Raw genomic sequence first — 19,794 nt, forward strand, 5'->3', positions numbered from 1 at the left:
TCTTCCCTTTGCCGGTGGTTGACCCTCCACGGCCAGCGCTGCAGCTTGCGCACCGCGCTGATCCTTTGGCAGGAGCCAGGTACTTATCCTGGTCTCCCATGGGGTGCAGGGCCCAAGGACTTGGGCCATCCTCCACTGTACTCCCTGGCCACATCAGAGAGCTGGCCTGGAAGAGGGGCAACCGGGACAGAATCCGGCGCCCCGACCGGGACTAGAACCCTGTGTGCCGGCGCCGCAAGGCAGAGGATTAGCCTAGTGAGCCCCGGCGCCAGCCCTAAAACATTTTTTAAAAAGCTTTTCATGGGGGCTGGTACTGTGGTGTAGAGGGTTAAACCCCTACCTTTAGGGCTGGGATCCTACATAGGTGCTACTGGTTCAATTCCTGGCTGTTCTGTTTCTGATTCAGTCCCTGCTGGTGTACCTGGGATAGCAATAGAAGGTGGCCCAAGTTGGGCCCCTTCATCCATGTGGGAGACCCAGATGAAGCTCCTGGCTCCTGGCTTTGGCTTGGCCCAGCCCCTGCCATTGTAGCCATTTGAGGAATGAACAAGCAGATGGAAGACCTTTCTCTCTGTCTCTGTAACTCTGCTTTTCAAATAAATTTTTTAAAAAAAGCTTTTTATGACCAGGTATTCATAATTTTGGGATGCAGTGCGACATTTCAATAAATGAACATATCCCACATGCACTAGTGAAATCAAGATAATTAATATTTCCATCTCCTTAGCATTACTTCATATTTGAAATTGTGTGGTCCTCTCTTCTAGTTATTCATAAAATATGTAGTAAGCTATTGTGAACTGTAGTCACTATTTTAAACCTTAGGGAAACAAAGAGGGGTAAATATAATCTCTGGTCTCCAGGAATTTATAGATCAATGAAAGTAAACATAATATGCTTTTAATTACTAGGAAAGAAAACTATAGAAGATACAGTGAGGTCCAAGAAAGATAGTAATCATTTCTAATTGGGAAAAGTCTTTGCGATGTGGAGAGGTCATGATTTTGTGATTATTTTATGATTTATTACTTTCATTAGAACTACTCAAACATTGAAACATTATGAAAATAATATTCCTTCTCAGTGGTGGGTTCATAGAGAAAATAATTTCACATGCTTAGCATAAAGGCATAATCAGTGTAAATCTCTGGGATTCTTTTCCCAGTTGTCCAGAAGAGAGAATATTGATGCTCTTTCAGAGAACGTTTTCTGTCATTAATGCAAAGTTGTTTGATCTTTGTAAGTAGGTTTAGATACCATCAGAATGCCCTATATTTGTAATGTAAAAGAAAACCAGATTCCAAATCCAGATTGTATCTTTGGGCTATTAATTTAGGTCACTTTTGGATTACAATACCAACCTTCTCCAGTAGTGAATTAACAACGGAGCAGAATTTGGCAAGTGGACACTTCCTAAATCTTACCTAGGAACTCATCTTCAGGAGCAGAATGTGTCTCCTGTAGAGAAGTTCCACAGCAAAACCTCTGCATATGGAGCGTACCGTGATAAGAGGACCATGGATTGAAAAATATATTTTAAAATAGCCTTATCCAAGTAGTATAAATGGAAGGGAAAGGAGATCATTAATTTAAAAGAAAACTCTAAATCTTGTACTAGATGCTATTATGAAAGGTTCTAATGAGGGCTACCTTTTCTATTTTGTCAACCAGTGTGAGAGTTTAACAACAAATTATAATCACTACTTATTCTATGAAATAACAACTTTATTCTTTAAGCCATGGAATGTCACCTAATTATTTTTTAATCATTGAAGTGATCCATGCATTTCCTTTTCAATCTATTTTAATCATTAAAATGGTCAGTATTTGTTAATGGACCATGCCCTGCCTTAGCCTCCCATTCATTTTCATGATTTATTAACAATATCTTGGAGACCTGCCACGTGGTACTGCAGAAGGCTTACTGTGGTCAAGTTTGCACTTGAAAAGCCGTGGTGGGTGGCGGTGTAGAAGCAAACAAAGCCAACAACCTCAAACCCAAACCCAACCCTCTATGCTATTTCGATGGGGCGATGGGGCGTTCCTGACTCGGAGCATTAGCCTGGCTGAGAGTTACCACAGAGTACAATTGTTTACGCTGTGCCACAGTGTAAAGCAGACAATACCACACAATCAAAGCCTTCACACTCAAACAGACATCACACTCTGTAATTATATTTGTCTGACAGATTATTATAATCGTACATGGCAGGTAGTGTAAAGCGGCTCCTTTTTACAGCCTAAATAATGTGGCATATTCTGCATATTCTAAATCAACCTTGCAGAAGGTAAATTATGAAAGCTAAATGCACGTTGAGTGTTTTTATTTACTCTTTCAGTTAGCATCTTATGTGGTGCTAGACAGCAAAAGAGCATTACCTTATTTTGCCTGGTACTATTTCATTTAACACTTTGTTGTGCAAAGTTCCTCTCTGGCTGACAGCTTCTCTTATTTTGGCATACATGAGGCAACTCCTGCAATGATTACACGTGATGCTTTTCCACACCCCCAAACTGACCAGATCAGCCTGTGACAACTCAGCATAAGGCTAAAATTCATTTCTTAATTAAAAAAACCCCTGAATTATAAAACCAATGCTATGGTTTATTTCTTCAACAATGGGAATAAATCCACTTGGGGAAAGAGCCATTTAATTGTCTCCAGAATTTAAGGACTCTTTTATCTGGACTAAGGACATTTTGAAGTAGTGTTGGAGTCCTTGCCAAGTCTGATTCTCCTTTCCCTCCAAGCACATAGGATAACTGCATTTCTGTATCACCTTGCAGTTAGTTGAGACTGTGTTGAGTGTCTTTGTGGGTGGCTGAGGTGAAAGTCACATATATCATGCATATGTATTCACAATGTGAGTCTCCCCAGCACCCTCTGACTCTGCCTGTCATGGAGGACACTGAAGGTTTCATTCAGAAGTAGCAGCAGTGGGAAGGGAGCATCTCTGTCACCTCCAGACCCTGCATAAGTGAAGCCAAACCCCTGCTATCTGGCTTCAGACATTTTCAGGGAGCAAAAGACAAACCCTCATTGTGTTAAGCTACTGAGATGTAGGCTTTTAATTTGTTACTTCAGCATAATTTAGCCTATCCAGACTGATAACTGGCTCTTCAATATTTTATGTACCTCTGGTAGCCACATTTCATATTAGATTTATGAATATCAGTTTATCATGGTTTATCACTATGTTTATCACTATGATTCTTCTGTTATAAAAATATACATGATAGAATAATAAAAGCTGCCATACATTGAATGCTTGACAAGGGCTGGCATTTTATGTTCTTTTGTACTTTATGGCCAATCTTCATAAAAATTGCTAAAATTGATGTAGGCAGGCATATAGGATAAAATCAATTAAGTTTGTGAGCTGGAAGACCATGCCTTCACCAAGCCCCTGTGTGAGCTCATGTCCCTACCTGACCAACACCTGTGTGTCCACCTGCCAGTCAGACTAATTAACCACACCCCTTTGGAAATGGATTAAAGGCCTGAAACACGGTGGGCCTGGCCCTTTTGCCCTTTTTCACCATTGTGGACCTTTGTTGCCCCATGCCGTCAGGGCACGTGGCCCTCGGGTCACCTATACTCTCTGCCTTCTCTTCGCTGGCTGCCCATAATAAGCTGTTAATAACTGCTCTAAACCAAACGCTTGCTGCACATGGCTTTTGGCCTGCTTTCTGCTTGGTGTGGATTCCAACTTAATTTCCAGACTTTCCCTTCTCCCTTAGATTAGATTAATGCCCTCAGTCTCCTATGCATTTCTCTCACTGAATAAAAAGCTTAAAACTTATCATGTTGCTGGGTTTATTTCTGCCAATATTCAGAATTCTTCTCTGAATATGTGGCAAGAGCCCACATGGCTTATTAATCTTTCAGATTATTAATAAGCAGATCAGTAACAAGATGATATAACCCAGGTTCAGTGATATCTCAAGTCCACAATGGAGCACCACACAAAATCAGAGTCTATATTTGTTGCATTTCACTATACAAACTCATGTTATTTATTCCCTGAAATAGTAACACAGATTAAAATGTAAAAAGTAACATAAAAGTAAAGATTTTTACATTTCCTAACATTTTATAGTGTTTTGCTTATCTTTTGATGTGAGGGATTAGATGCTGCCTAAAGCTAATATCATATAGCAAAGCACCAAGCCTTCAGACAGTCTTATCCTAAGGAGGCACGGAATAGATAGAAACATATTCAAATAAAACACTAGGCTGATGCTTCAAATGATCAATCTATGAAATCTTGTCAAATGGTTCCATGAACTTCTTGGACACACTGTTATGACTGAGGTTTGTTGTGACTTTTAGTATATTTTCTTTCTAATTTGGTCCTGAGGTGTCTGTCTTAAGAGTGGCCATAAGCTAAGATCTCCACTCTCTAGGAAAGCCTTGCCTGACAGGGGCGAAGCGTTAGGCTCGGATGTTTCAGTTGGGTGAGATACCATGAGGATGTGAAACCAAACAGCATGAAACAGCAAACATTCATTACTCACCAGTTCTGGAGAGCTTGGGAGTGTCGCCAGGAGACCCACTGGAAAGCCAGAGGTGGTAGGAAACTCACCAGCGGGTGGGGAGGAATCAGACCTGTGGGTTACACCCTTTCTTTCGGCTTGCTTTCTTCAGCTTTCTCTCCGGGTTGTGGATTGTCTGCTTAAAGAATGGGAGGAAACTTGCCTGGGAGACACTGGTGATAACCATTAAGTTTTATCGTGATCATCAGCAGCAGTATGTTTTGGGTTTTGAATCCATGATATGAGGAACAAGTGAGCTATATCACAAGCAATCACATGGGAGGTAGAGTTTAGATCAAAGGCGATGAGGTACCACTGGGTTTCAAATCACTTGTATAGGACTCATAATGGATGGCAAGGCAGCAACTACATTCAACAAATTTATGACAAGATCGGTTTCACAAGCTCATTTCTGGGAAATCCTTTCATCACAGCTGCTGTTGCTGAAGCCCTTGGCATTTTTCTGATCACAAAATGTTCCTGATGTTTCCAAGGTTCCCTACAGTAGAAATTATACACAGTTACGTTTTACATGTTATTTGTTTCAAATGTCTCTCATTACTTGCTTTAAAAAATTATCCTCTGAACAACTGGAGAATAATCAGCAACTGCTCATACTTGATTTGATAATCCACCAAAGAGAACTTGATATTTAGAGTTCTTGGGGATTGTGCTGGATTGAAAACTGGAAAAAAAAAACAAAAACAAAAACAAAAACAAAAACAAAAAACAAAAACAGGTTTCTGGCCTCAGTGGTACTGAGACTTGATATTCATTCATTCACTCATGCATTAATTCATCGATCACTCATGTATTCATTAAATTATCTGTCTACCACTAGCCAAGATGACTGGATTTGAATCAGATCCCTGTCACTAACTCTGAGACTTTTAGGCATGTTATTTGACCTTCATTTCCTCATTTGTAAAAGAGGATAATACTATAGTGAGATTGTAATGAGTACTACATACATAAATATGTTTAAAGCACTACCTGACATGTAATGAGGTTCAGGCTAGGGCTGGGACTGGATGAGGCCAAAGAGGCACTAGCACGGCCCTGGGAGTGAGTGTCTTGCTAGATTTTGTTCCCAAGGCTCCTTCTGTTTTCACTCTAGTTCTGATATGGAGTGAGCTATTATTATTCACTCATTTATGTATACTTCATTGTGAAAAAGCATAAGAAAGGTTTTGGCATGCACACAAAAATGAGGATAGAGTTCCTACATTATGAGTTTTGGGGAGGATCACATGGGACAATTCATGTAAAGAGATTAAAGAGGTGTATGGCACATGGTGAATAACAAATATGAGCTTAAAAAAAGTTGGTGATGGACTAGCTAACTTCAACTCTAAAAATCTGTGTTCTCCTTTATGTCTAACCAGTTAGAATGTTGTAATTACTGATACTGCCGTGGAGAAAGGTGGCACCAACATTTAGCAAGCAGTATGACTCTGTCGGGGTGGGATCATTATAGAATTGAGAGAAAACATGTTCTTAGTCTTTAGGGGCTCACAATCAGGCTGAAAAAAGGCAGGTGAATAAGTAAAACATATTCTCATGCATATGTAACAACACTATCTATATCCAAATACACTTTCCATGGGGAATGGCATGCTGTTGAGATGGAACTCTTTGGAAATCTGCTTTTCTTTCCAACAAGCCAGGGGAGATTTTGAGGCCAGCTTGGATTGTTCTTTGAAGTACTTAGTAGGAGAATGCCATTGTTTAGTCTGATGGGAGTTTTGGATGGTGTTTGAAGGTTGAGAGATAGAATGGGTGGAGTCTTAGGTTTTGAGCTGAATCAGTGAAGAGCTGAGAAGGTAAAGGTAGACAAATTATACAGTGCAATGAGGAAATGAAGGAACACAAGCTAGCTACACAAAGGAGATAGTGGAAGGATCTGATGGACAGGTCCTAGCACTTCATGAGAGAGGTGATGGGAGCCTTTAAGATAATTGTCATAACTGTTCACTAGCTCATTTCAATCATCAAGATGAACCTTGGGTAAAACTGATATCTCAGGGTCACAGAGTGTGGAAATGCTGAAAACTCGAGGATTTTGGCCCAGACTGATACATATATTGCTGTCAAAAGAGATTTGTTAGAATTTCTTCTTATCAATTAATTGGCTGGCAAGGTCTGAATATTAGTTAAAAGTAGAGTACTATCTTTGCATAAAAAACAGTAAGTACTGCTTCTGATATTTGGAGAAAACAGAGGAAAACCAAATATTCCTGTGGCTTTGGCTTTGAAGTAAAGACATACCCAGTGTAGATACTCAACTATTTCTGTCTTGGCACAATGCAAGTTGTAACAGCATTTGCTGGCTTCCTCAATAAGGAAATGAGAATAGTTTTCAGATTAAGTGTAAATAATTGTGCAATGCTTCTTAGGTGTGTATGGTCTTTCAGATTATATTTTTTCTAGGGAGGATATTGTGGGAACAAATATATACATATAAATTGCTCTTTTAGGATTATAAAAGAAAAATGTAGATTAGTGGAGATAAAATTATTTTGAGAAATTTTGTTTTAAGGTAAAAGGTGTACATATTTTTTATCCTTAAAATTAAGTAGAGGTTGTCGCTCCCCCTCTTCATGGAGGAACGACACAGGACCCTGCGCTGTTCTTTCGTCTGCTCGGCCCTCCCCGGGTTTGCTGCTGGTTCTTCCCGGGTTGGCTATTGTCCCTTCCACCTCCGTGGAAGGGCAGTTCCCCCTGGCCACATTCCCCACTTCCGCAGGGGAGCGGCACACCGCAGGGGAGCGGCACACCGCCGGCCGGCTCTCTCGGGGGCTGCACAGGTGTTCCCTTAGATGTTCCCCTTAGATGTTCCTGGTGCATGCTGTCTCTCTCCTCCTTTATAGTCCTCCAACGCCAATCCCAACTCGGCTGCCCACACGCCGAGCACGCCGCTCTCCTCCAATCAGGAGCAAGTCCTACAGTTTATTGGCTGAACTGGAGGCAGCTGTGTAGAAGCTGTTTTCTTCTCTCCCAGCGCCATATTGTGGGAGAGCAGATGCATAGAATAAATCCTAATTCCAGTAACTTAGTCTAGTCCGGGTTGCTCCCCACAGAGGTCAACAGGACATCTGAGACAGTACATTAAGAAAAGCATCAGTGGCTTTGTGAGAGCTGCACAGTGTCTTTTGAACAGTGGGAGATGTAGTCTGGCAATCCAAAAGAACCTGCCACAGGGTTAGTTCATCATCATTTTAATTAGGTTGTAGAGGCACCTAAATGTCCAGTCATAGCGGTGTAGCATTCCTTAGTGGAATACTGTATCCCTATTGAAATGTTTCTGTAGTTGAAGAATATTCCATCACTTGGGAAGATGTTAACAAGACACTAAGTGAAAAAAAGTAATTTTAAACTTAATATGTTCTGATTAGCCTATTAAAATAAACATAGGTGAAGTCTGTAGTAAGAAAACAATAACAAGAATCATTTCTGAGAGACAGAATCAGATTTTTTTCACGATTGCATGTATTTCTCTAATTTTTACAACAGACCCATATTTTAAAGTGAATTATTTCTTCAAATATAGATCCAAAAGGACCTTCTGAGATAAAATAGACCACCCTTTCTTTCTTTGTTTCCATGTTAAACTCAACGTCAGCTTCCAACTGCCTCTGAACTTGGGTTTATCTTTTTGCTTGTGCTGGGATTTGATGTCTTCTGCAGTCTTAATGCAGGATAACCTACTGAGCCCTGGACCTTACTTCATAAGCTGGATTTATGAATGAGAGGCATTTGCTTTAGGTACCAAAGCATTATTTTACTTATCATAATTGTTTATGAATATAACTTATAGTTTCTCACACTGCTCTGTCACCTTTAATAACAAGGCAGTTTCTGGAATCATAAAGTTACGTGGTATATAATATGGTGTTTACTGATGGATGGGATAAAAGGTGGGATGATCAGAGAAAGATTATTAAAAAGGTCCATTTCAGAACTGATTAAGGCTTGTGGAAAGGTCAACTTAAATTCCTTAACATTTTAAAGAAATGTATTTCATTTGTTTGCCTAATACAGTGTAAGTACCACTGTCAACACATATAGTGTTTTAACATTATGAGCCTGTTAAAATAGTAAATCTTTGGATAACATTCAAACCTTCAACACAATTATGCTTGAACCTAATGTACAAGTGAAAATAGGCGATGGTAATAACATCAGACAACACTGGAGACAATTTCTCAGCCTGCAGGTACAAAAACCCGCTACTGATTGCCCAAGCTTTGTACCAGCTCCTTTTTATCTGTGTGCTTGCTGTTTTTCATTCAAATTATAACACCTTTCCCTGCAAGATAAATTAACAGTTTTTTTTTCTCATTTTAAGTTTAGATTCTTCAAAAAGCTTAACATAAAGTAGAGTCATTAGGCTTTGGTAAGAGGCCAAATTTAGGCAAAGCAGATACAAAAATACTTCATGCGAAATAAAAATTCAAATACGGGATGTGTGCGTGGAGCTGCCTGATTGCTTTATTTCTGAGGGCCTGCAGGTTTGTTTTAATTTCTTCCTGCATTTGCGAATCCTTATTATTTTTATTTTTATTTTTTGCAGTTCTTTCTTTTACTGAGGGGTTTGCATTTGGCTTTCATTTCCTCTTCCTGGTCCTTTTTTTTATTGAGGAAATTAATTTCTTATCACTCATTAGCAGAGTTTCTTTTTGAAAGGTTAAAAAAGTGTCCTCTACTTTTGAGTACCCATTCATTCATCTAAGGCAGAAGTCACCCTTTGTGGGCTTTGAGGAGGTATCAGTGAGCGTCTTGATTAGGAGGTAGAAAATGGAGAATATGAGAGAAGAAAGTTGGGAAATAATGAGAACCTAGAGCTCCAGGCTTCTCCTTTCAGAGGCACAAAGCATTGTCTTTAACATGTATACAGGTGGGGGACGGCAAGGGCAGCAGAGCTGTTCCGCAACGTGGGAGGCCTCCCAGTATTTATCCCAGCATTGTGGTTGGATATGCTGTTATTTCTCCAAGACCCTGAGAGACCCATCATGAACTGACATGAATTATTAAACATCTAGTATGTGCAATCACTAAGGATGTGTATGTAAAAGCAAGATGTACAATCCTGCTTTCAAATAAAGGTACATTGATGCCACAGCATCACATAGGTGTGGCGTTAGCCAGACTTAACTTTAGATTTATTACTTTGATACTTTCAATAGTCCTAAAATGGAGGTAAGACACATACAATGATTTTCAAAATATAAATCATAAAATTGAGTTTCAAAGAGAATAAATTGTTTAGGATGACACAGAGTCAGGACCTGCTGTCGAATCACCTGATTTTGAATCCAGCTAGCTTAACTGTTCTCACCTGGGAGAGACTCAGAGTCACTGAAGGGGTGTTTTCAAATGTTCACTGTGCTGCCTGCCTGTGTTCTGGAGTGCATTCCTAGGTTTCGGATATCTCCCCTCCCCTCTACCAGTCTAAGATTATGAAGAATGGCACTAGGAGGTGAGTCTCATAAATGTAAATATAAATATTTAAATATGTATCTGTTGGGGCCAGTGATGGAACAAAGACATAAACCCCAGCCATTCCGGATCATTATCTATCTAAAGATAGATAAACACTGGAGTGTATTCCTTGCCCTTGAATCTCAACTGGGTCTCACACCCTATTGCCTTCACATCCATCCCCCCTGGCCACTTGAAAGACCAGTTCCAGGAATTCCCTTCCACCTGCTGCCCCCATCTCCACCCTCAACCCTAGCCCTCCTAAAATATAAAAAAGCCCAGACCCTGGGGGTTGGGGCCTTTTGCCACATGTTCCGTCAATGTGCAGGCAGTTGGTCACCCACCTCCACGAATTTGTTTTCTCTGAATGAATTCAGTCTGGCTGTAAATTTGTACACTGCCTCATCTCTCTTCTGCACTTCTTTTCCTAATATTTTTGGTGCCCTGTGTGAGGAGGCACCAATCTGCAACTCTTTTCCTAACAACCAGCATCGTGGTATAGCAGGTTAGCAGCTTTATTGCTGGCTTTCCATATTGGAGTGCTGGTTTGAGTCCCAGCTACTCTCTTTCTGATACAGATTCCTGCTAATGGGCTTGGAAAAGCAGAAGATGATGGCCTAGGTTCTTGGGCCCCTGCCACCCACGTGGGAGGCCTGGATGGAGTTCCTCACTCCTGGTTTCAGCTTGGCCCAGCCCTGGCCATTGCAGTCATTTGGAGAGTGAAACAGTAGATCGGAGATATCTCTGTCTGTCCCTCTCTCTCTGTCACTCTGCCTTCTCAATAAATAAATAAATCTTAAAACATAGGTATATGTCTTTTCTCAGGTGTTTTTGCTATTCCTGCCCTACACAGCTGACCCTGCCAGTCAAGAAGCACAGTTGCATGAGAAATAAGTAAGCAGTTGCATGAGAAATAACTTAAGGCAGGGTGGGATTAGTGCAGCTCAGGGAAGACGCAACAGGAATGCCATGGATTCAGGGGTCAGAAACATCACATGGAACTTAGGTGGTCAAGAAAGATTTTTTAGAGCCAGCTGGGCCTTGGTGATGGCTCAGAGGAAGGATGATCCAGGAGTCACCAACACCAAGAATGGACGAGTCTCACGCGTGCTTTCCTTCCCACGGCTACCCCTTCCTAGCTGAGGTTGAGCATTCTCATCTATAAAACAGCAATAATGATAACGCGCCCCTCTGGGATGCTGTGGGGATTAAATGAAAAACCAGATGGGAATGCCTACGACAGGGTCTGCACCGCAGCAGTGCTCCACCAAAGGAGTTCCCCTCCATTGTCTAAGTTCCCAACAAACCACTTCTCCTAATTCTGGGCGAGTTTTATATCCTTTCTCGCCTTAGCTGGCATGTCCTCGTCTCCTCATCAGTGGCATTCTGTGCATCTTTCTTTTTAAAGATTTATTTATTTACTTGAGAGGCATAGTTACAGACAGAGAAAGAGAGAGAGAAAGAGAGAGAGAGAGAGAGTCTTCCATCTGCTTCATTCCCTAATGGCCGCAATGGCTGGAACTGGGCTGATCAGAAGCCAGGAGCCTGGAACTTCTTCCCACATGGATGCAGGGTCCCAGACACTTGGGCCATCTTTCACTGCTTTCCCAGGCCATCAACAGGGATCTGGATAGGAAGTGGATCAGCCAGGACTCTACCGCCACCCACATGGGATGCTGGCGCTGCAGGCGGATGCTTAACCTACTACACCCCTCTGTGTGTCTTTGAGGCTTCTTTTAGAAGTTATATCTGCCAGAAAGCCTGGGTGGGGGAGCATCTCCCTGAGTTGCTGTTTTGTCCTTTATATATTCTTGTAGGATTTCCTACTCTGCACTTGCCCTATCCAATTTTGCCTTCTGCCCTCTCTGCCTCCTATTTGCAACCTTATCTTTCTTTCTTTTTTTTTTTTTTAGACTTATTTATTTATTTGAAAGAGTTACACAGAGAGAGATGGAGAGGCAGACAGAGAGGTCTTCCATCTGTTGGTTCACTCCCCAATTGGCTGCAACAGCTGGAGCTGTGCTGGTCCGAAGCCAGGAGCTAGGAGCTTCCTCTGGATCTCCCAGTCGAGTGCAGGGGCCCAAGGTCTTGGGTCATCTTCCACTGCTTTCCCAAGCCACAGCAGAGAGCTGGATCAGAAGTGGAGCAGCCAGGACTTGAACCACCACCCATATGGGATGCCAGCACTGCAAGCTGCAGCTTTACCTGCTATGCCACTGCGCCAGCCCACAAGCTTATCTTTCTTTACATCTCTGCAATACCTAGGGCAGGTCCTTGCTTTAATTAGCGTTTGAATACATTCGGGGCCAACAGGATCCCAAAGTGTTGATGTTCCCTTGGGGTCCAGCATGATCAGAGCCCTAAGTTAGGTCCCTTGAATGGGTGACTTGCTGCAATCACTTGGGATTTTTTCCTAATCTGTAACAGTTAAACTAATCGGATTTAAAACCAACTGAACACTTTTATTATAGCCTGCCAGTGGTATGCATTAAAATTTAGCACTGTTTCCTCATTGAACAGAAAGAAAGTACTTATGGTGTGATTATATAGGATTAGAATTTTTCATTAAAAAGGGTTTTAAACACTTCGGCAAGTGAAAGGCAGAATCCCATTTAATGAGTTTTTAAAGGCAGGGAAAGTAAGCAAAGTTGAAAACTTCTTTTCCTCCCCTATCATAAAGCTCTACTTTTACGGGCCTGCACCATGCACAAGTTGTGGCCTTATGACTTGCAGAGGATTGCTATTTGCATTGAGCAACAGAAGACAGAGCCTGTTACAAAATGAAGGAGAGATTGCACAGATCGAAGACCAGGTCAGAATGCTGCACAACCTGGAGTTTGCAGAGTGTCTGAATTATTCTGAACTAAGATGATTTAATAAACTCCACACTTTGAACCACGGGAGGTACTTTATGATCTGTGATTATCTTGAGGTGTTTAAAGCCAGCACTCCTGAAGGACGTTAAAGGCCTGGGGAGTTGAAGGCGGTAATTGAGGCCCGGAGTCCTCAGTCAGCATGGCTCACAGTGTCACGATGGGTCCCTGGGGCCTCCCCTGTGGGGCTTGGTTCTTATGGAGGTTGGCAGATGTGGTGCCATTCAATCCTGCCCCGATCACCACATGCAAATGCAGAAGCTGCAGAATTCAAAGCCCAGGCCTCTGGAAACAGGACATCTAGCCAAAATATTTAACCAAGTAATTTTATCATGGGCTTTGAAAGGGCTATGGTATGCATTTTAGTTGGGCTCATGAGTGCATGTCTATCAAATAAAGGGCTTGGGTTGAAATGAATCTACCTCAGATCTGTTTACCTAGCAAGATCTAAAGAGTCACTTTTCTAAGCATTTCTGAAATCGGAGTTTTTGGAATTGCAGCCGGGCAGCTCAGTGGTAACAGTTTAAGTTTTCTCTGATGTGAACTTTGATAGGAACAGAGTGGCTACTGGAAATGTTGTGTGTACATTCTCATTTATAGCTAATTAGAAGTAGTTTTGTGACTGGATTTGGGGAAATGTGTCATGGGTGTCAGCCCACTGCATTGCACAGTTAATAAGAATTGGCACTAAAGTCACATGTATGGGACTTGAAGCAAACTTTGATGAAGACGCAGTCTCAGACTTGTTGTGTGTACATTCCCATTTATAACTAATTAAAAGTATTTTTTAATCTGGTATCTAGGAAATGTGACATGAATGTCAGCAAAAATGTACTGTACTAACAGTTGCATCTCAGTTAAGAAAAAAATAGATCATCATCGTGAACTTGCATACTTCTTAAAGATTGTTCTGATCAGAAAGCTGGGAAGAGAATCCCCCCTGTAGGGTGGGACATTGTGGGGCAGGGGGCATTTGCCAGATCTCCCCTGTCCCATGATGTCCAAGGAAAGCCTTTGGGATTGTTCAATTTCTCTTTTTTCTTCCTCTCCAGGCCCTTTCTTTTTCCTCCCTTTCTTCTGCTTCTGGTTTTTTCGTTTTGTTTTGTTTTTTTTTTTTTGTTTCTTTCCTTGCTGCCTTACCTCCAGGAGTACCATGGCTGTGCATGAAGGGTTGCCCAGGCCATGACTACAGTGAGACTTACGTTCTTCCCCTACCCAACTGAACATTGTAGCATCTAAACACTTCACTGCTTTCCATCTTATAAGCAATGATAAAAAATTATAATAGTTAACTTCGTATATATTTACTATATGTCAGGGACTGTTCTGTAAGCTTTGCTTATATTTCCCATTTAATGTTTTCAACAGTGAATTAAGTACTATGCTTTTATTGTCTCCATTTTATATATAAAGGTATTGAAACCTATGGAAATAACTTTCCCAAGATCGCACAACCATAGTGACATGGCCAATACTGAAATGTGCTTGTCTGGTGTATTCTTTTTCTGCTTTTGTCTGTCTGTATTCTTTTTCTTTTCTTTTTGTTTTTAAAGATCTATTCCTTTTAAAAAATATCTTATTTACTTAAGAGACAGAGAAAGACTGATAAAGAGCAAGAGCTCCCATCTACTGGATCATTCCCCACTTGACCACCAGGGCTCCTGGTTGGTGCCTGTCGCTCCCCCTCTTCGTGGAGGAACGACACTAAACCCTGCCTAGGTTTCCTATCCGGGTCATGGCACCATTATGTCGCTCCCCCTCTTCGCGGAGGAACGACACAGGACCCTGCGCTGTTCTTTTGTCTGCTCGGCCCTCCCCGGGTTTGCTGCTGGTTCTTCCTGGGTTGGCTACCGACCCTTCCACCTCCGTGGAAGGGCGGTTCCCCCTGCCACTTTCCCCACTTCCGCGGGGGAGCGGCACACCGCCGGCCGGCTCTCTCTCGGGGGCTGCACAGGTGTTCCTTCAGATAGATGTTCCTGGTGCGTGTTGTCTCTCTCCTCCTTTATAGTCCTCTTCCACCAATCCCAACTCTGCTACCCACACGCCGAGTATGCTGCTCTCCTCCAATCAGGAGCAGGATCAGCTCCTGCAGGTTACTGGTCAAACTGGAGGCAGCTGTGTAGAAGCTGTTTCCTCCTCTCCCAGCGCCATATTGTGGGAGAGCAGATGCATAGAATAAGTCTTAATTCGAGTAACTTAGTCTAGCCTGAGTTGCTCCCCACAATTCCCCCTTTCTTTTTATTTTTTGGCATTGATACGCGCCTGTCTTCGGTGCCCCGTGGCACACACTCTGCTCTGCTTGCTAGAGTTGCCCACAGGTGCTTACAAGCCCTACCAATCAGGCAAACCGAATCCGGGTCCTCTCTTCGCCATGTTGTGAGGAGGTTTTTAGGCGCTGATGCGTGCCTGTGTTCGGTGCCCTGCAGCGCATGCTCTGCTCTGCTAGAACTGCCTGCAGGTGCTTACAAGCCCTACCAATCAGGCAGACCGAATCCAAGCCCTCTCATTGCCATCTTGTGGGGAGACTTATTGGTGTTGATAACATGCCTGTCTTCGGTGACCTGCAGCTGCCCACAGGTGCTTATCGTCTTACTAATCAGGCAGACCGAATCCAAGCTCTCTCATTGCCATGTTGTGGGGAGGCCTTATTTTTCTCTATTTCTCTATCTCTGGGCATTCCTATTTCTCCTATTTTACTTCTATCTGCCAGCATTCCTATTTTTCTCATTTTACTTCTAAACTTCTGTTTCTCTTATCCCCACGGCTTCCCGGCGCCCGCCCCGAGGCTGCTTCTCAGCACCTCGCCCCGCGGCGGCTTCCCGGCTCTGCACGGCTTCCCGGCTTCGCGCGCTCCGTGGTCTCCGCACCCTTTGCACCCGCACCACGGCCTTCACGCCAGCCCCGCGTTCTCTCTCTACTCGCGCCTCATGCGCTCTCCCCGTTCGTGCCCTGAGTGCTCTCTGCACGCGGCGGCTTCCGCGAGTCACACAGCCTAGCTCACGTTTCCGCCACCGGTATTCAGTCTAAGTTCCCCGGGCTAACCTGGCGAATTCAACCTAGCTCACGTCTCCGCTTCGGTTTGGCTTCCCGTCTTTTGCTCCCCGGGCTAATCTGACGGATTCCAACCTAGCTTACGCGTCTCCGCCTCTGGTTTTAGCTTTTCGCCTTTTGCTCCCCGGGCTGAATTGACAAATCCCAAGCTAGCTTACGTCTCCACCTCAGCCTGCCCCCGCAGCTTCATTTTCCCTAACATTTTTCTCTACCCGGTATGTTTCCTAACTTTTCTTCCAACAATATTCCCCTCTCATTTCTCCTGGCTTCTCCCCACAGTCCATATCCGAGTCTATGTTTCTTCCAGCTTTCACTTTCGCTTTCAATCCTAACGTCCAATCCTAACTTCTTTCCCACAGTCCGTATCCGAGTCTATGCCTAGGCTTTCGATAGCTTCTTCCGGCACCTTTTCCGTCCGGCTTTTCCCTAGGCTCTTTGCTAGTCTCTCTCTCCGGTATTTTCCCACTTCTTCCCACTTCTTCCCTCCTAGGTTTCCTATCCGAGTCACGGCACCATTATGTCGCTCCCCCTCTTCGCGGAGGAATGACACAGGACCCTGCGCTGTTCTTTTGTCTGCTCGGCCCTCCCCGGGTTTGCTGCTGGTTCTTCCTGGGTTGGCTACCGACCCTTCCACCTCCGTGGAAGGGCGGTTCCCCCTGCCACTTTCCCCACTTCCGCGGGGGAGCGGCACACCGCCGGCCGGCTCTCTCTCGGGGGCTGCACAGGTGTTCCTTCAGATAGATGTTCTTGGTGCGTGTTGTCTCTCTCCTCCTTTATAGTCCTCTTCCACCAATCCCAACTCTGCTACCCACACACCGAGTATGCTGCTCTCCTCCAATCAGGAGCAGGATCAGCTCCTGCAGGTTACTGGTCAAACTGGAGGCAGCTGTGTAGAAGCTGTTTCCTCCTCTCCCAGCGCCATATTGTGGGAGAGCAGATGCATAGAATAAGTCTTAATTCCAGTAACTTAGCCTAGTCTCAGTTGCTCCCCACAGGTGCCACCGTGAGGAGCTGGTGACCCCATCCGGATCTCCCACATGGATGGCATGAACCTAAGTACTTGCACCATTTCCTGCTGCCTCCCAGGGGCCGCATTGGCAGAAAGCTGGAGTTGCCAGTCAGAGTTCTTAATCACCATTTTGTGTTTTGTTTGTATAATCATTGCTTTATTGTCTTTCTGATTATGTAATTAACCTGTGCTTATTGCGAAACTTAAAGCAAGACAAGTGTAAGGAAGAAATTAAAAGCCGACCTGAAAGGCACACCGCAGTGATGATGACCGTTAGCCTTTGGTCACTCTGCTTCACACACCTTTCATGGGCATGCATTCATGTTCTCATATGTATAGTTGTACACGAATGGAATCACATTGTCATGTCATATGTATTTTGTTCCTTTTTGAGGACTTTTAATTCTTCTAACTTCCTCCCCTCCATTCCCTTACCCTCAACCACATTTTTAGATAAATTTTAAAATGTATGCTTTTAAGCCTATATATACAATTAAAGAAGAAATGCATACACACATACACATACAAATTGACAAATTAGCATATAAGATATAGGGCTTTTTTGTTTTCAATTTTATTATACACTTTTATTATACACACTTCTCTGATTCTGTCTTTTCTTACCCAACAATATGTCATGGAAATCTCTTAAGTCAGCTGGATTGATTTACTTCACTCTTTAATGGTTGGATTTTATATTGTATACGGCCAATTCTATGTACTCCGGCAATAACAAAATTCTGACTACTTAATCTAGATGCTTTAAAGATGGTGGGGCAGCCTGATTTCCCTTCCGCAGAAAAGCCCGAGACAGGGCTTGCATGCCTGCAAGTCACTAGGGAAGAGATGCTGGGCAGTAGGAGCAGGAGAGCAGAGAAGACAGGGAGGCGAACACAAAGGCCGCTGTGCTGAATCGGACCCTGCTCCGGGCCACTGGGTGCTTCCTGTCTGAAATTCCTCAAATAGTGAGTCCTCTAACTCTTTGGCCAAGCGATGGAAAGAGGAAGCATTGGTCCTCTGGTTTGGAATCCCACACTGGTCAAGATTGGCTCCAATGGGTGGGTCACTCCTTGTGACTGCAGGCTGTTCCTGTGCCAGCCCCCACGGGGTGTGGAGAAACTGGGAGGAAGGTGAAGACAATCACCAGTGTGCTATCCTGTGGAGCAAGTCTTCGCAACTGATTACACATTGTTAATGAAGGATTAATCCTTTAGTAGATGAGTGTCTCACAATTCATAGACCAGTTGGAATCTGGGCCTAAGCTTGGTGCCCTCAAGGCAGGCATGGGCAGCTGCAGCTGTGCTGGGCTGGATGCCACAGCAGTGACTGGAGGAAAAAGCTGAATGAAAGAAAATGGAGCATGTGATACAGAGAGTACCATTTGTTCCCTGGCTTTTCCTATACTAGGATCCATTGTTTTTATGGAAAGGGACAAGCTCTGGCACTTTGCTGTGACTCTGTCTTTAATAGTCAACCTTTGTCTTAAACACCAGCTCTATAGCATGTACTCTTCACAGAGCATCCCCTGGGGTTGGGTATTTTACTTCGGAGAAAAGTAAGGCTCAGAGACATAAGGGAGACAGCAGTTGAGCTGTGTGCTTTTTTCGCAGTGTTTATAGCACAGTGCCTGGCTCTTAAGGATATTCACCTTTTACTTTTATTTATATGTTTTCTTTTAAAAAGATTTATTTGTTTTTTATTTGAAAGTCAGAGTTACAGCAAGAGGGGGAGACAGGGAGACCTTCCATCTGCTGGTTCACTCCCCAGATGGCAGCATCAACCCCGGGTTGGGCCAGGCCAGAGCCAGGAGCCAAAAGCTTCTTCCAGGTCTCCCACGTGGGTGGCAGGGGCCCAAGCACCTGAGCCACCAGGTACTACCTCTTAGGGTATGCACCAGCAGGAGGGTAGAATCAGAGTGGAGCTGGGACTTGATCCCACCCACTCCAATATGGGATGCAGAGATCCAAGCAGCTTCTTTACTGTTTTGCCAAATGCCACTCCCAGTCTTTATTTTTAAAGGAATATTATTGAAGACACTGAACACAAATCACACATCCAGTATGTGGTCAGTCTGTCAATCAAAGTGCAAATCTCTAAAGCCTAGGTGTTTTCTATTAAGACAGTGGTCTCAAATCTGTTATTTCTCTCTTGGGTTATTTTTTTTTATTTTTCTCATTTCCACAAAAATATATTATGGACTGACAAAGTGTGAATAACAAAAACTGCATTATGTTTCCAAAATATACTGTTTTCTCACAGCCACTTAAATAGACTATACATTAAAATACATTAAATTAAATAGAAGAATGAACCTATATTTAGAAATTATTAACTGTAAGAGCATACCTTTACGTCTTTCTCCTCGATGATTAGCCATTTCCTGATCAGTCTGGGAGCAGGGTTGTCTGTGTGTTTCTACGGAAGTCAAGAGATTTACCTTCTGACTTTTGCAAATATGTAACTGAGGAAATTAAAGAGAAAAGCAAAGCGTGGGCTCAGTGTACTTAGCGTAGGCCCAGATTCCAACTGGCCTATGAATTGTGAGACACTCATCTACTAACGGATTAATCTTTCATTAACAATGTGTAATCAGTTGCGAAGACTTGCTCCACAGGATAGCACACTAGTGATTGTCTTGCAGAATGGTCTAAAAATTAACAGCTCTTTGGAGAAGGCAGCCTACTCTTTCACATGCTTACATGCATTGAGTTGGGCTAGACAGAGGAGTGGTATACCTGTGCATGCACACCTAAAGTCTAGGGGCCTTCAATGCTGAAATGATCCAGCCCAGGGACCTATGAACCTGTATCTGCAAAATACTGCCAGGTAGCTCACTACAATAAA

At 43.2% G+C, this 19,794-nt stretch overlaps 1 long non-coding RNA gene across 2 annotated transcripts in view; it reads right to left on the bottom strand.

Annotated features, from left to right (window-relative positions):
- Window positions 1-19,431, bottom strand: part of LOC103351190 (uncharacterized) — a 148,161-nt gene extending 128,730 nt beyond the window's left edge. For both annotated transcript variants that reach the window (XR_011380782.1, XR_518974.4), the window contains exons 1-2: window positions 19,297-19,431; window positions 4,519-5,035 (exon numbers count right to left, since the gene is read on the bottom strand). This is a non-coding gene — a long non-coding RNA (uncharacterized lncRNA). The remainder of the gene's footprint in view (window positions 1-4,518; window positions 5,036-19,296) is intronic.
- Between the last annotated feature and the right edge of the window lie 363 nt (window positions 19,432-19,794).

The sequence above is a fragment of the Oryctolagus cuniculus genome, chromosome 12 (assembly GCF_964237555.1).
Source record: "Oryctolagus cuniculus chromosome 12, mOryCun1.1, whole genome shotgun sequence".
NCBI lineage: Eukaryota > Metazoa > Chordata > Mammalia > Lagomorpha > Leporidae > Oryctolagus > Oryctolagus cuniculus.